General features: G+C 22.7%; 1 non-coding gene across 1 annotated transcript; it reads right to left on the bottom strand.

The window, feature by feature from the left end:
- Positions 1–16,074: 16,074 nt before the first annotated feature.
- On the bottom strand, positions 16,075–16,192 carry LOC124933181. Its single transcript, XR_007098891.1, has one exon. It is a non-coding gene; the product is annotated as a 5S ribosomal RNA (ribosomal RNA).
- Positions 16,193–17,306: the final 1,114 nt, after the last annotated feature.

The raw sequence follows: 17,306 nt of genomic DNA, 5'->3' as shown, positions 1-17,306 counted from the left end.
ACAAAACGACAAAAAATCATCAAATCGATCCGTTTTCATGATATTTTGTATTTTGTCTTATATAAAAACACAAAATCCAATATTTTGGCTTATATAAATTTCGTTTTCATGATATTTTGTCTTATATAAAAACACAAAATTCGTTTTTTTTTAAATCATACATTTTCACGCGATTATTTTGTGTTTTACTCGTACAAAACGACAAAAAATAATCAAATCGATCCGTTTTCATGATATTTTGTATTTTATCTTATATAAAAACACAAAATCCAATATTTTGTCTTATATAAATTTCGTTTTCATGATATTTTGTCTTATATAAAAACACAAAATTCGTTTTTTTTTAAATCATACATTTTCACGCGTTTATTTTGTGTTTTACTCGTACAAAACGACAAAAAATATTCAAATCGATCCGTTTTCATGATATTTTGTATTTTATCTTATATAAAAACACAAAATCCAATAAAAAGTACGATATTAACGTGTGTTTTTTTAAATAATACGTTTTCACGCGTTTATTTTGTGTTTTTCTCGTACAAAACGACAAAAATTCTTCAAATCGATCCGTTTTCATGATATTTTGTATTTTGTCTTGTATAAAAACACAAAATCTAATATTTTGTCTTATATCAATTCTGTTTTCATGATATTTTGTCTTATATAAAAACACAAAATCCATTTTTTTAAATCATACGTTTTCATGCGTTTATTTTGTGTTTTTCTCGTACAAAACGACAAAAAAACTTCAAATCAATCCGTTTTCATGATATTTTGTATTTTGTCTAATATAAAAACACAAAATCTAATATTTTGTCTTATATAAATTCCGTTTTTATGATATTTTGTCTCTTATAAAAACACAAAATTCTTTTTTTTAAATCATATGTTTTCACGCGTTTATTTTGTGTTTTTCTCGTACAAAATGACAAAAAATCTTCAAATCGATCCGTTTTCATGATATTTTATATTTTGTCTTATATAAAAATACAAAATCTAATATTTTGTCTTATATCAATTCTGTTTTCATGATATTTTGTCTTATATAAAAACACAAAATCCATTTTTTTAAATCATACGTTTTCACGCGTTTATTTTGTGTTTTTCTCGTACAAAACGACAAAAAAACTTCAAATCAATCCGTTTTCATGATATTTTGTATTTTTCTAATATAAAAACACAAAATCTAATATTTTGTCTTATATAAATTCCGTTTTTATGATATTTTGTCTTATATAAAAACACAAAATTCAATATGTTGTCTTATACAAATTTCGTTTTCATGAATTTTGTCTTATATAAAAACACAAAATTCGTTTTTTTTTTAAATCATACATTTTAGGCGTTTATTTTGTGTTTTACTCGTACAAAACGACAAAAAATCTTCAAATCGATCCGTTTTCATGATATTTTGTATTTTATCTTATATAAAAACACAAAATCCAATAAAAAGTACGAAATTAACGCGTGTTTTTTTTAAATAATATGTTTTCACGCGTTTACTTTGTTTTTTTCTCTTACAAAACGACAAAAAATCTTCAAATCAATCCGTTTTCATGATATTTTGTATTTTGTCTAATATAAAAACACAAAATCTAATATTTTGTCTTATATAAATTCTGTTTTCATGATATTTTGTCTTATATAAAAACACAAAATCCATTTTTTTAAATCATACGTTTTCACGCGTTTATTTTATGTTTTTCTCGTACAAAACGAAAAAAAATCATCAAATCGATCAGTTTTCATGATAGTTTATATTTTGTCATATATAAAAACACAAAATCCAATATTTTGTCTGATATGAATTTCGTTTTCATGAAATTTTGTCTTATATAAAAATACAAATTCCATTTTTTTAAATCATCCGTTTTTACGCATTTATTTTGTGTTTTTATCGTACAAAACGACAAAAAATATTCAAATCAATCCGTTTTCGTGATATTTTGTATTTTGTCTAATATAAAAACACAAATCTAATATTTTGTCTTATATAAATTCCGTTTTAATGATATTTTGTCTTATACAAATTTCGTTTTCATGATATTTTGTCTTATATAAAAACACAAAATTCGTTTTTTTTAAATTATACATTTTCAGGCATTTATTTTGTGTTTTACTCGTACAAAACGACAAAAAATCTTCAAATCGATCTGTTTTTATGATATTTTTTATTTTATCTTATATAAAAACACAAAATTCAATAAAAAGTACGAAATTAACGTGTGTTTTTTTTAAATAATACGTTTTCACGCATTTATTTTGTGTTTTTCTCGTACAAAACGACAAAATATCTTCAAATCGATCCGTTTTCATAATATTTTGTATTCTGTCTTATATAAAAACACAGAATCAAATACAAAGTACGAAATTAACGTTTTTTCTTAAATCTTTCGTTTTCACGCCTTTATTTAGTGTTTATTTTCTTAAAAACATCAAAAATAAATTAGGAAATTCGAATTTAACGTGTTGTTTTAAAATCGTACGTTTTCATGCGTTTATTTTGTGTTTTTTCGTAAAAACATTAAAAATCAATTAAAATGTTGGAAATTAACGTGTGTTTATTTTTTGTTTTTCTCGTATAAAACGATGAAAAAATTTCAAATCGATCCATTTTCATGATATTTTGTATTTTGTCTTATATAAAACACAAAATCCAATAACAAGTACGAAATTAACGTTTTTTCTTAAATCGTTCTTTTTCACACTTTTATTTTGTGTTTTACTTCATAAATACATCAAAAATCAATTAAAAAGTTTGAAATTAATTTGTTTTTTTTTTAAATCGTACGTTTTCTAGCGTTTATTATGTGTTTTTCTTGTACAAAACGACAAAAAATCTTCGAATCAATCTGTTTTCATGATATTTTGTATTTTGTCTTATATTAAAAAAAAATTAAATAAAAAGTATGAAATTAACGTTTTTCTTAAATCGTTCGTTTTCACGCTTTTATTTTGTGTTTTTTTCGTAAAAACATTAAAACTCAATTAGGAAGTTCGAAATTAACGTGTATTTTTTAAATCGTACGTTTTTACGGGTTTATTTTGTGTTTTTTTCGTAAAAACATTAAAAATCAATTAAAATATTCGAAATTAACGTGTGTTTTTTTTTAAATAATAAGTTTTCACGCGTTTATTTTATGTTCTTCTCGTACAAAACGACAAAAAATCATCAAATCGATCCGTTTTCATGATATTTTGTATTTTGTCTTATATAAAAACACAAAATCCAATATTTTGGCTTATATAAATTTCGTTTTCATGATATTTTGTCTTATATAAAAACACAAAATTCGTTTTTTTTAAATCATACATTTTCACGCGATTATTTTGTGTTTTACTCGTACAAAACGACAAAAAATATTCAAATCGATCCGTTTTCATGATATTTTGTATTTTATCTTATATAAAAACACAAAATCCAATATTTTGTCTTATATAAATTTCGTTTTCATGATATTTTGTCTTATATAAAAACACAAAATTCGTTTTTTTTAAATCATACATTTTCACGCGTTTATTTTGTGTTTTACTCGTACAAAACGACAAAAAATATTCAAATCGATCCGTTTTCATGATATTTTGTATTTTATCTTATATGAAAACACAAAATCCAATAAAAAGTACGATATTAACGTGTGTTTTTTTAAATAATACGTTTTCACGCGTTTATTTTGTGTTTTTCTCGTACAAAACGACAAAAATTCTTCAAATCGATCCGTTTTCATGATATTTTGTATTTTGTCTTGTATAAAAACACAAAATCTAATATTTTGTCTTATATCAATTCTGTTTTCATGATATTTTGTCTTATATAAAAACACAAAATCCATTTTTTTAAATCATACGTTTTCATGCGTTTATTTTGTGTTTTTCTCGTACAAAACGACAAAAAACTTCAAATCAATCCGTTTTCATGATATTTTGTATTTTGTCTAATATAAAAACACAAAATCTAATATTTTGTCTTATATAAATTCCGTTTTTATGATATTTTGTCTTATATAAAAACACAAAATTCAATATTTTGTCTTATACAAATTTCGTTTTCATGATATTTTGTCTTATATAAAAACACAAAATTCGTTTTTTTTTTTAAATCATACATTTTAGGCGTTTATTTTGTGTTTTACTCGTACAAAACGACAAAAAATCTTCAAATCGATCCGTTTTCATGATATTTTGTATTTTATCTTATATAAAAACACAAAATCCAATAAAAAGTACGAAATTAACGTGTGTTTTTTTTAAATAATACGTTTTCACGCGTTTACTTTGTTTTTTTCTCTTACAAAACGACAAAATATCTTCAAATCAATCCGTTTTCATGATATTTTGTATTTTGTCTAATATACAAACACAAAATCTAATATTTTGTCTTATATAAATTCTGTTTTCATGATATTTTGTCTTATATAAAAACACAAAATCCATTTTTTTAAATCATACGTTTTCACGCGTTTATTTTATGTTTTTCTCGTACAAAACGAAAAAAAAAATCATCAAATCGATCAGTTTTCATGATACTTTATATTTTGTCATATATAAAAACACAAAATCCAATATTTTGTCTGATATAAATTTCGTTTTCATGAAATTTTGTCTTATATAAAAATACAAATTCCATTTTTTTAAATCATACGTTTTTACGCATTTATTTTGTGTTTTTATCGTACAAAACGACAAAAAATATTCAAATCAATCCGTTTTCATGATATTTTGTATTTTGTCTAATATAAAAACACAAATCTAATATTTTGTCTTATATAAATTCCGTTTTAATGATATTTTGTCTTATACAAATTTCGTTTTCATGATATTTTGTCTTATATAAAAACACAAAATTCGTTTTTTTTAAATTATACATTTTCAGGCATTTATTTTGTGTTTTACTCGTATAAAACGACAAAAAATCTTCAAATCGATCTGTTTTTATGATATTTTTTATTTTATCTTATATAAAAACACAAAATTCAATAAAAAGTACGAAATTAACGTGTGTTTTTTTAAATAATACGTTTTCACGCATTTATTTTGTGTTTTTCTCGTACAAAACGACAAAATATCTTCAAATCGATCCGTTTTCATAATATTTTGTATTCTGTCTTATATAAAAACACAGAATCAAATACAAAGTACGAAATTAACGTTTTTTCTTAAATCTTTCGTTTTCACGCCTTTATTTAGTGTTTATTTTCTTAAAAACATCAAAAATAAATTAGGAAGTTCGAATTTAACGTGTTGTTTTAAAATCGTACGTTTTCATGCGTTTATTTTGTGTTTTTTCGTAAAAACATTAAAAATCAATTAAAATGTTGGAAATTAACGTGTGTTTATTTTTTGTTTTTCTCGTATAAAACGATGAAAAAATTTCAAATCGATCCATTTTCATGATATTTTGTATTTTGTCTTATATAAAACACAAAATCCAATAACAAGTACGAAATTAACGTTTTTTCTTAAATCGTTCTTTTTCACACTTTTATTTTGTGTTTTACTTCGTAAATACATCAAAAATCAATTAAAAAGTTTGAAATTAATTTGTTTTTTTTTAAATCGTACGTTTTCTAGCGTTTATTATGTGTTTTTCTTGTACAAAACGACAAAAAATCTTCAAATCAATCTGTTTTCATGATATTTTGTATTTTGTCTTATATTAAAAAAAATTAAATAAAAAGTATGAAATTAACGTTTTTTCTTAAATCGTTCGTTTTCACGCTTTTATTTTGTGTTTTTTTCGTAAAAACATCAAAACTCAATTAGGAAGTTCGAAATTAACGTGTATTTTTTAAATCGTACGTTTTCACGGGTTTATTTTGTGTTTTTTCGTAAAAACATTAAAAATCAATTAAAATATTCGAAATTAACGTGTGTTTTTTTTAAATAATAAGTTTTCACGCGTTTATTTTATGTTCTTCTCGTACAAAACGACAAAAAATCATCAAATCGATCCGTTTTCATGATATTTTGTATTTTGTCTTATATAAAAACACAAAATCCAATATTTTGGCTTATATAAATTTCGTTTTCATGATATTTTGTCTTATATAAAAACACAAAATTCGTTTTTTTTAAATCATACATTTTCACGCGATTATTTTGTGTTTTACTCGTACAAAACGACAAAAAATATTCAAATCGATCCGTTTTCATGATATTTTGTATTTTATCTTATATAAAAACACAAAATCCAATATTTTGTCTTATATAAATTTCGTTTTCATGATATTTTGTCTTATATAAAAACACAAAATTCGTTTTTTTTAAATCATACATTTTCACGCGTTTATTTTGTGTTTTACTCGTACAAAACGACAAAAAATATTCAAATCGATCCGTTTTCATGATATTTTGTATTTTATCTTATATAAAAACACAAAATCCAATAAAAAGTACGATATTAACGTGTGTTTTTTTAAATAATACGTTTTCACGCGTTTATTTTGTGTTTTTCTCGTACAAAACGACAAAAATTCTTCAAATCGATCCGTTTTCATGATATTTTGTATTTTGTCTTGTATAAAAACACAAAATCTAATATTTTGTCTTATATCAATTCTGTTTTCATGATATTTTGTCTTATATAAAAACACAAAATCCATTTTTTTAAATCATACGTTTTCATGCGTTTATTTTGTGTTTTTCTCGTACAAAACGACAAAAAAACTTCAAATCAATCCGTTTTCATGATATTTTGTATTTTGTCTAATATAAAAACACAAAATCTAATATTTTGTCTTATATAAATTCCGTTTTTATGATATTTTGTCTTATATAAAAACACAAAATTCAATATTTTGTCTTATACAAATTTCGTTTTCATGATATTTTGTCTTATATAAAAACACAAAATTCGTTTTTTTTTTAAATCATACATTTTAGGCGTTTATTTTGTGTTTTACTCGTACAAAACGACAAAAAATCTTCAAATCGATCCGTTTTCATGATATTTTGTATTTTATCTTATATAAAAACACAAAATCCAATAAAAAGTACGAAATTAACGTGTGTTTTTTTTTAAATAATACGTTTTCACGCGTTTACTTTGTTTTTTTCTCTTACAAAACGACAAAAAATCTTCAAATCAATCCGTTTTCATGATATTTTGTATTTTGTCTAATATAAAAACACAAAATCTAATATTTTGTCTTATATAAATTCTGTTTTCATGATATTTTGTCTTATATAAAAACACAAAATCCATTTTTTTAAATCATACGTTTTCACGCGTTTATTTTATGTTTTTCTCGTACAAAACGAAAAAAAAATCATCAAATCGATCAGTTTTCATGATACTTTATATTTTGTCATATATAAAAACACAAAATCCAATATTTTGTCTGATATAAATTTCGTTTTCATGAAATTTTGTCTTATATAAAAATACAAATTCCATTTTTTTAAATCATACGTTTTTACGCATTTATTTTGTGTTTTTAACGTACAAAACGACAAAAAATATTCAAATCAATCCGTTTTCATGATATTTTGTATTTTGTCTAATATAAAAACACAAATCTAATATTTTGTCTTATATAAATTCCGTTTTAATGATATTTTGTCTTATACAAATTTCGTTTTCATGATATTTTGTCTTATATAAAAACACAAAATTCGTTTTTTTTAAATTATACATTTTCAGGCATTTATTTTGTGTTTTACTCGTACAAAACGACAAAAAATCTTCAAATCGATCTGTTTTTATGATATTTTTATTTTATCTTATATAAAAACACAAAATTCAATAAAAAGTACGAAATTAACGTGTGTTTTTTTTAAATAATACGTTTTCACGCATTTATTTTGTGTTTTTCTCGTACAAAACGACAAAATATCTTCAAATCGATCCGTTTTCATAATATTTTGTATTCTGTCTTATATAAAAACACAGAATCAAATACAAAGTACGAAATTAACGTTTTTTCTTAAATCTTTCGTTTTCACGCCTTTATTTAGTGTTTATTTTCTTAAAAACATCAAAAATAAATTAGGAAGTTCGAATTTAACGTGTTGTTTTAAAATCGTACGTTTTCATGCGTTTATTTTGTGTTTTTTCGTAAAAACATTAAAAATCAATTAAAATGTTGGAAATTAACGTGTGTTTATTTTTTGTTTTTCTCGTATAAAACGATGAAAAAATTTCAAATCGATCCATTTTCATGATATTTTGTATTTTGTCTTATATAAAACACAAAATCCAATAACAAGTACGAAATTAACGTTTTTTCTTAAATCGTTCTTTTTCACACTTTTATTTTGTGTTTTACTTCGTAAATACATCAAAAATCAATTAAGAAGTTTGAAATTAATTTGTTTTTTTTTAAATCGTACGTTTTCTAGCGTTTATTATGTGTTTTTCTTGTACAAAACGACAAAAAATCTTCAAATCAATCTGTTTTCATGATATTTTGTATTTTGTCTTAAATTAAAAAAAAATTAAATAAAAAGTATGAAATTAACGTTTTTTCTTAAATCGTTCGTTTTCACGCTTTTATTTTGTGTTTTTTTCGTAAAAACATCAAAACTCAATTAGGAAGTTCGAAATTAACGTGTATTTTTTAAATCGCACGTTTTCACGGGTTTATTTTGTGTTTTTTCGTAAAAACATTAAAAATCAATTAAAATATTCGAAATTAACGTGTGTTTTTTTTAAATAATAAGTTTTCACGCGTTTATTTTATGTTCTTCTCGTACAAAACGACAAAAAATCATCAAATCGATCCGTTTTCATGATATTTTGTATTTTGTCTTATATAAAAACACAAAATCCAATATTTTGGCTTATATAAATTTCGTTTTCATGATATTTTGTCTTATATAAAAACACAAAATTCGTTTTTTTTAAATCATACATTTTCACGCGATTATTTTGTGTTTTACTCGTACAAAACGACAAAAAATATTCAAATCGATCCGTTTTCATGATATTTTGTATTTTATCTTATATAAAAACACAAAATCCAATAAAAAGTACGATATTAACGTGTGTTTTTTAAATAATACGTTTTCACGCGTTTACTTAGTGTTTTTCTCGTACAAAACGACAAAAATTCTTCAAATCGATCCGTTTTCATGATATTTTGTATTTTGTCTTACATAAAAACACAAAATCTAATATTTTGTCTTATATAATTTCTGTTTTCATGATATTTTGTCTTATATAAAAACACAAAATCCATTTTTTTAAATCATACGTTTTCATGCGTTTATTTTGTGTTTTTCTCGTACAAAACGACAAAAAAACTTCAAATCAATCCGTTTTCATGATATTTTGTATTTTGTCTAATATAAAAACACAAAATCTAATATTTTGTCTTATATAAATTCCGTTTTCATGATATTTTGTCTTATATAAAAACACAAAATTCAATATTTTGTCTTATACAAATTTCGTTTTCATGATATTTTGTCTTATATAAAAACACAAAATTCGTTTTTTTTTTTAAATCATACATTTTCAGGCGTTTATTTTGTGTTTTACTCGTACAAAACGACAAAAAATCTTCAAATCGATCCGTTTTCATGATATTTTGTATTTTATCTTATATAAAAACACAAAATCCAATAAAAAGTACGAAATTAACGTGTGTTTTTTTTAAATAATACGTTTTCACGCGTCTATTTTGTGTTTTTCTCGTACAAAACGACAAAAAATCTTCAAATCGATCCGTTTTCATGATATTTTGTATTTTGTCTTATATAAAAGCACAAAATCTAATATTTTGTCTTATATAAATTCTGTTTTCATGATATTTAGTATTTTGTCTTATATAAAAATACAAAATCTGTTTTTTTTAAATCATACGTTTTCACGCGTTTATTTTGTGTTTTTCTCGTACAAATCGACAAAAAATCTTGAAATCGATTCGTTTTCATGATATTTTGTATTTTGTCTAATATAAAAACACAAAATCTAATATTTTGTTTTATATAAATTCCGTTTTCATGATATTTTGTCTTATACAAATTTCGTTTTCATGATATTTTGTCTTATATAAAAACACAAAATTCGTTTTTTTTTTAAATCATACACTTTCAGGCGTTTATTTTGTGTTTTACTCGTACAAAACGACAAAAAATCTTCAAATCGATCCGTTTTCATGATATTTTGTGTTTTATCTTATATAAAAACACAAAATCCAATAAAAAGTACGAAATTAAGGTGTTTTTTTAAAATAATATATTTTCACGCGTTTATTTTGTGTTTTTCTCGTACAAAACGACAAAAAATCTTCAAATCGATCCGTTTTCATAATATTTTGTATTTTGTCTTATATAAAAACACAAAATCTAATATTTTGTCTTATATAAATTATGTTTTCATGATATTTTGTCTTATATGAAAACTCAAAATCCATTTTTTTAAATCATACGTTTTCACGCGTTTATTTTATGTTTTTCTCGTACAAAACGAAAAAAAAAAATCATCAAATCGATCCGTTTTCATGATACTTAATATTTTGTCATATATAAAAACACAAAATCCAATATTTTGTATTATATAAATTTCGTTTTCATGAAATTTTGTATTATATAAAAATACAAAATCCATTTTTTTTTAAATCATACGTTTTCACGCGTTTATTTTGTGTTTTTCTCGTACAAAACGACAAAAAATCTTCAAATCGATCAGTTTTTATGATATTTTATATTTTGTCTTATATAAAAACACAAAATCCAATATTTTGTCTTATATAAATTTCGTTTTCATGATATTTTGTCTTATATAAAAACACAAAATTCGTTTTTTTTAAATCATACATTTTCACGCGTTTATTTTGTGTTTTACTCGTACAAAACGACAAAAAATATTCAAATCGATCCGTTTTCATGATATTTTGTATTTTATCTTATATAAAAACACAAAATCCAATAAAAAGTACGATATTAACGTGTGTTTTTTTAAATAATACGTTTTCACGCGTTTATTTTGTGTTTTTCTCGTACAAAACGACAAAAATTCTTCAAATCGATCCGTTTTCATGATATTTTGTATTTTGTCTTATATAAAAACACAGAATCAAATACAAAGTACGAAATTAACTTTTTTTCTTTAATCTTTCGTTTTCACGCCTTTATTTAGTGTTTATTTTCTTTAAAACATCAAAAATAAATTAGGAAGTTCGAATTTAACGTGTTGTTTTAAAATCGTACGTTTTCATGCGTTTATTTTGTGTTTTTTCATAAAAACATTAAAAATCAATTAAAATGTTGGAAATTAACGTGTGTTTATTTTTTGTTTTTCTTGTACAAAACGACAAAAAATCTTCAAATCAATCTGTTTTCATGATATTTTGTATTTTGTCTTATATTAAAAAAAAATTAAATAAAAAGTATGAAATTAACGTTTTTTCTTAAATCGTTCGTTTTCACGCTTTTATTTTGTGTTTTTTTCGTAAAAACATCAAAACTCAATTAGGAAGTTCGAAATTAACGTGTATTTTTTAAATCGTACGTTTTCACGGGTTTATTTTGTGTTTTTTCGTAAAAACATTAAAAATCAATTAAAATATTCGAAATTAACGTGTGTTTTTTTTAAATAATAAGTTTTCACGCGTTTATTTTATGTTTTTCTCGTACAAAACGACAAAAAATCATCAAATCGATCCGTTTTCATGATATTTTGTATTTTGTCTTATATAAAAACACAAAATCCAATATTTTGGCTTATATAAATTTCGTTTTCATGATATTTTGTCTTATATAAAAACACAAAATTCGTTTTTTTTAAATCATACATTTTCACGCGATTATTTTGTGTTTTACTCGTACAAAACGACAAAAAATATTCAAATCGATCCGTTTTCATGATATTTTGTATTTTATCTTATATAAAAACACAAAATCTAATATTTTGTTTTATATAAATTCCGTTTTCATGATATTTTGTCTTATACAAATTTCGTTTTCATGATATTTTGTCTTATATAAAAACACAAAATTCGGTTTTTTTTAAATCATACACTTTCAGGCGTTTATTTTGTGTTTTACTCGTACAAAACGACAAAAAATCTTCAAATCGATCCGTTTTCATGATATTTTGTGTTTTATCTTATATAAAAACACAAAATCCAATAAAAAGTACGAAATTAAGGTGTTTTTTTAAAATAATACGTTTTCACGCGTTTATTTTGTGTTTTTCTCGTACAAAACGACAAAAAATCTTCAAATCGATCCGTTTTCATAATATTTTGTATTTTGTCTTATATAAAAACACAAAATCTAATATTTTGTCTTATATAAATTATGTTTTCATGATATTTTGTCTTATATGAAAACTCAAAATCCATTTTTTTTAAATCATACGTTTTCACGCGTTTATTTTATGTTTTTCTCGTACAAAACGAAAAAAAAATCATCAAATCGATCCGTTTTCATGATACTTAATATTTTGTCATATATAAAAACACAAAATCCAATATTTTGTATTATATAAATTTCGTTTTCATGAAATTTTGTATTATATAAAAATACAAAATCCATTTTTTTTAAATCATACGTTTTCACGCGTTTATTTTGTGTTTTTCTCGTACAAAACGACAAAAAATCTTCAAATCGATCAGTTTTTATGATATTTTATATTTTGTCTTATATAAAAACACAAAATCCAATATTTTGTCTTATATAAATTTCGTTTTCATGATATTTTGTCTTATATAAAAACACAAAATTCGTTTTTTTTAAATCATACATTTTCACGCGTTTATTTTGTGTTTTACTCGTACAAAACGACAAAAAATATTCAAATCGATCCGTTTTCATGATATTTTGTATTTTATCTTATATAAAAACACAAAATCCAATAAAAAGTACGATATTAACGTGTGTTTTTTTAAATAATACGTTTTCACGCGTTTATTTTGTGTTTTTCTCGTACAAAACGACAAAAATTCTTCAAATCGATCCGTTTTCATGATATTTTGTATTTTGTCTTATATAAAAACACAAAATCTAATATTTTGTCTTATATCAATTCTGTTTTCATGATATTTTGTCTTATATAAAAACAAAAAATCCATTTTTTTAAATCATACGTTTTCATGCGTTTATTTTGTGTTTTTCTCGTACAAAACGACAAAAAAACTTCAAATCAATCCGTTTTCATGATATTTTGTATTTTGTCTAATATAAAAACACAAAATCTAATATTTTGTCTTATATAAATTCCGTTTTTATGATATTTTGTCTTATATAAAAACACAAAATTCAATATTTTGTCTTATACAAATTTCGTTTTCATGATATTTTGTCTTATATAAAAACACAAAATTCGTTTTTTTTTTAAATCATACATTTTAGGCGTTTATTTTGTGTTTTACTCGTACAAAACGACAAAAAATCTTCAAATCGATCCGTTTTCATGATATTTTGTATTTTATCTTATATAAAAACACAAAATCCAATAAAAAGTACGAAATTAACGTGTGTTTTTTTTAAATAATACGTTTTCACGCGTTTACTTTGTTTTTTTCTCTTACAAAACGACAAAAAATATTCAAATCAATCCGTTTTCATGATATTTTGTATTTTGTCTAATATAAAAACACAAATATAATATTTTGTCTTATATAAATTCCGTTTTAATGATATTTTGTCTTATACAAATTTCGTTTTCATGATATTTTGTCTTATATAAAAACACAAAATTCGTTTTTTTTTAAATTATACATTTTCAGGCATTTATTTTGTGTTTTACTCGTATAAAACGACAAAAAATCTTCAAATCGATCTGTTTTTATGATATTTTTTATTTTATCTTATATAAAAACACAAAATTCAATAAAAAGTACGAAATTAACGTGTGTTTTTTTTTAAATAATACGTTTTCACGCATTTATTTTGTGTTTTTCTCGTACAAAACGACAAAATATCTTCAAATCGATCCGTTTTCATAATATTTTGTATTCTGTCTTATATAAAAACACAGAATCAAATACAAAGTACGAAATTAACGTTTTTTCTTTAATCTTTCGTTTTCACGCCTTTATTTAGTGTTTATTTTCTTTAAAACATCAAAAATAAATTAGGAAGTTCGAATTTAACGTGTTGTTTTAAAATCGTACGTTTTCATGCGCTTATTTTGTGTTTTTTCATAAAAACATTAAAAATCAATTAAAATGTTGGAAATTAACGTGTGTTTATTTTTTGTTTTTCTTGTACAAAACGACAAAAAATCTTCAAATCAATCTGTTTTCATGATATTTTGTATTTTGTCTTATATTAAAAAAAATTAAATAAAAAGTATGAAATTAACGTTTTTTCTTAAATCGTTCGTTTTCACGCTTTTATTTTTTGTTTTTTTCGTAAAAACATCAAAACTCAATTAGGAAGTTCGAAATTAACGTGTATTTTTTAAATCGTACGTTTTCACGGGTTTATTTTGTGTTTTTTCGTAAAAACATTAAAAATCAATTAAAATATTCGAAATTAACGTGTGTTTTTTTTAAATAATAAGTTTTCACGCGTTTATTTTATGTTCTTCTCGTACAAAACGACAAAAAATCATCAAATCGATCCGTTTTCATGATATTTTGTATTTTGTCTTATATAAAAACACAAAATCCAATATTTTGGCTTATATAAATTTCGTTTTCATGATATTTTGTCTTATATAAAAACACAAAATTCGTTTTTTTTTAAATCATACATTTTCACGCGATTATTTTGTGTTTTACTCGTACAAAACGACAAAAAATATTCAAATCGATCCGTTTTCATGATATTTTGTATTTTATCTTATATAAAAACACAAAATCCAATAAAAAGTACGATATTAACGTGTGTTTTTTAAATAATACGTTTTCACGCGTTTATTTTGTGTTTTTCTCGTACAAAACGACAAAAATTCTTCAAATCGATCCGTTTTCATGATATTTTGTATTTTGTCTTATATAAAAACACAAAATCTAATATTTTGTCACAAAAAATCTTCAAATCGATCCGTTTCATGATATTTTGTATTTTATCTTATATAAAAACACAAAATCCAATAGAAAGTACGAAATTAATGTGTGTTTTTTTTAAATAATACGTTTTCACGCATTTATTTTATGTTTTTCTCGTACAAAAAGAAAAAAAAAATCATCAAATCGATCCGTTTTCATGATATTTTATATTTTGTCTTATATAAAAACACAAAATCCAATATTTTGTATTATATAAATTTCGTTTTCATGAAATTTTGTCTTATATAAAAATACAAAATCCATTTTTTTTTAAATCATACGTTTTCACGCGTTTATTTTGTGTTTTTCTCGTACAAAACGACAAAAAATCTTCAAATCGATCTGTTTTCATGATATTTTATATTTTGTCTTATATAAAAACACAAAATCCAATATTTTGTCTTATATAAATTTCGTTTTCATGATATTTTGTCTTATATTATAAAAACATAAAATTCGTTTTTTTTTAAATCATACATTTTCACGCATTTATTTTGTGTTTACTTGTACAAAACGACAAAAAATCTTCAAATCGATCCGTTTTCATGATATTTTATATTTTGTCTTATAAAAAAACACAAAATCTAAAATTTTGTCTTATATAAATTCCGTTTACATGATATTTTGTCTTATATAAAAACAAAAAATTCGTTTTTTTAAACCATATGTTTTCACGCGTTTATTGTGTTTTTCTCGTACAAAACGACAAAATATCTTCAAATCGATCCGTTTTCATGATATTTTATATTTTGTCTTATATAAAAACACAAAGTCCAATATTTGTCTTATATAAATTTCGTTTCCATGATATTTTGTCTTATATAAAGACACAAAATTCGTTTTTTTTAAATCACACATTTTCACGCGTTTATTTTGTGTTTTTCTCGTATAAAACGACAAAAAAATCTTCAAATCGATCCTTTTTCATGATATTTTATATTTTGTCTTATATAAAAACACAAAATCCAATAAAAAGTTCCAAAATAACGTTTTTTCTTAAATCGTTCGTTTTCACGCTTTTGTTTTGTGTTTTTTCGTAAAAACATTAAAATTGAGTGTGACATTAACGTTTATTCAATTTCGTCCATTTTAATCGTTAATTATGTTGTTTTTTAAAAAAATATAAAAAGGAGTGCGACACGAGGACTTCCTAGGGGTCACCCATTCTAGTACTACTCTCGCCCAAGCACGCTTAACTGCGGAGTTCCAATGTGATCAGGTGCATTAGTGCTAATATGATCGCACCCGTCATATGATGATCAATTTATTCATTTGATACATAATAATTTCATTTAAAAAAATAATTTATTCACGTAATTCGAAACAGACGAGTTTTAAACCGCCGAAGGCCGTTTACGACCACGGTTTCTTCAAATCGTTCCGTTTTCACGCTTTTATTTTGTGTTTTTTCATAAATACATCAAAAATCCAATAAACAGTACGAAATTAACGTTTTTTCTTAAATCGTTTATTTTCACACTTTTATTTTGTGTTTTACTTTGTAAATACATCAAAAATCAATTAGAAATTTTAAAATTAACTTGTTTTTTTAAAATCATATGTTTTCACGCGTTTATTATGTGTTTTTCTTGTACAAAACGACAAAAAATCTTCAAATCAATCTGTTTTCAAGATATTTTGTATTTTGTCTTATATTAAAAAACAAATATTAAATAAAAAGTATGAAATTAACGTTTTTTCTTAAATCGTTCGTTTTCACGCTTTTATTTTGTGTTTTTTTCGTAAAAACATCAAAACTCAATTAGGAAGTTCGAAATTAACGTGTTTTTTTAAAATCGTACGTTTTCATGTGTTTATTTTTTATTTTTTCGTAAAAACATTAAAAATCAATTAAAATATTCGAAATTAACGTGTGTTTTTTTTTTAAAATAATACGTTTTCACGCGTTTATTTTGTGTTTTTCTCGTACAAAACGACAAAAAAATCTTCAAATCGATCTGTTTTCATGATATTTTATATTTTGTCTTATATAAAAACACAAAATAAATTATTTTGTCTTATATAAATTTCGTTTCATGATATTTTGTCTTATATAAAAATACAAAATCCATTTTTTTTAAATCATACGTTTTCACGCGTTTATTTTGTGTTTTTCTCGTACAAAACGACAAAAAATCTTTAAATCGATCCTTTTTTATGATATTTTATATTTTGTCTTATATAAAAACACAAAATCCAATATTTTGTCTTATATAAATTTCGTTTTCATGATATTTTGTCTTATATAAAAACACAAAATTCGTTTTTTTTTAAATCATACATTTTCACGCGTTTATTTTGTGTTTTACTCGTACAAAACGACAAAAAATATTCAAATCGATCCGTTTTCATGATATTTTG

The sequence above is a fragment of the Impatiens glandulifera genome, chromosome 3 (assembly GCF_907164915.1).
Source record: "Impatiens glandulifera chromosome 3, dImpGla2.1, whole genome shotgun sequence".
Lineage (NCBI taxonomy): Eukaryota > Viridiplantae > Streptophyta > Magnoliopsida > Ericales > Balsaminaceae > Impatiens > Impatiens glandulifera.
The sequence above is the reverse complement of the archived record's forward strand: the minus strand, read 5'-3'. Positions and strand labels throughout refer to the sequence as shown.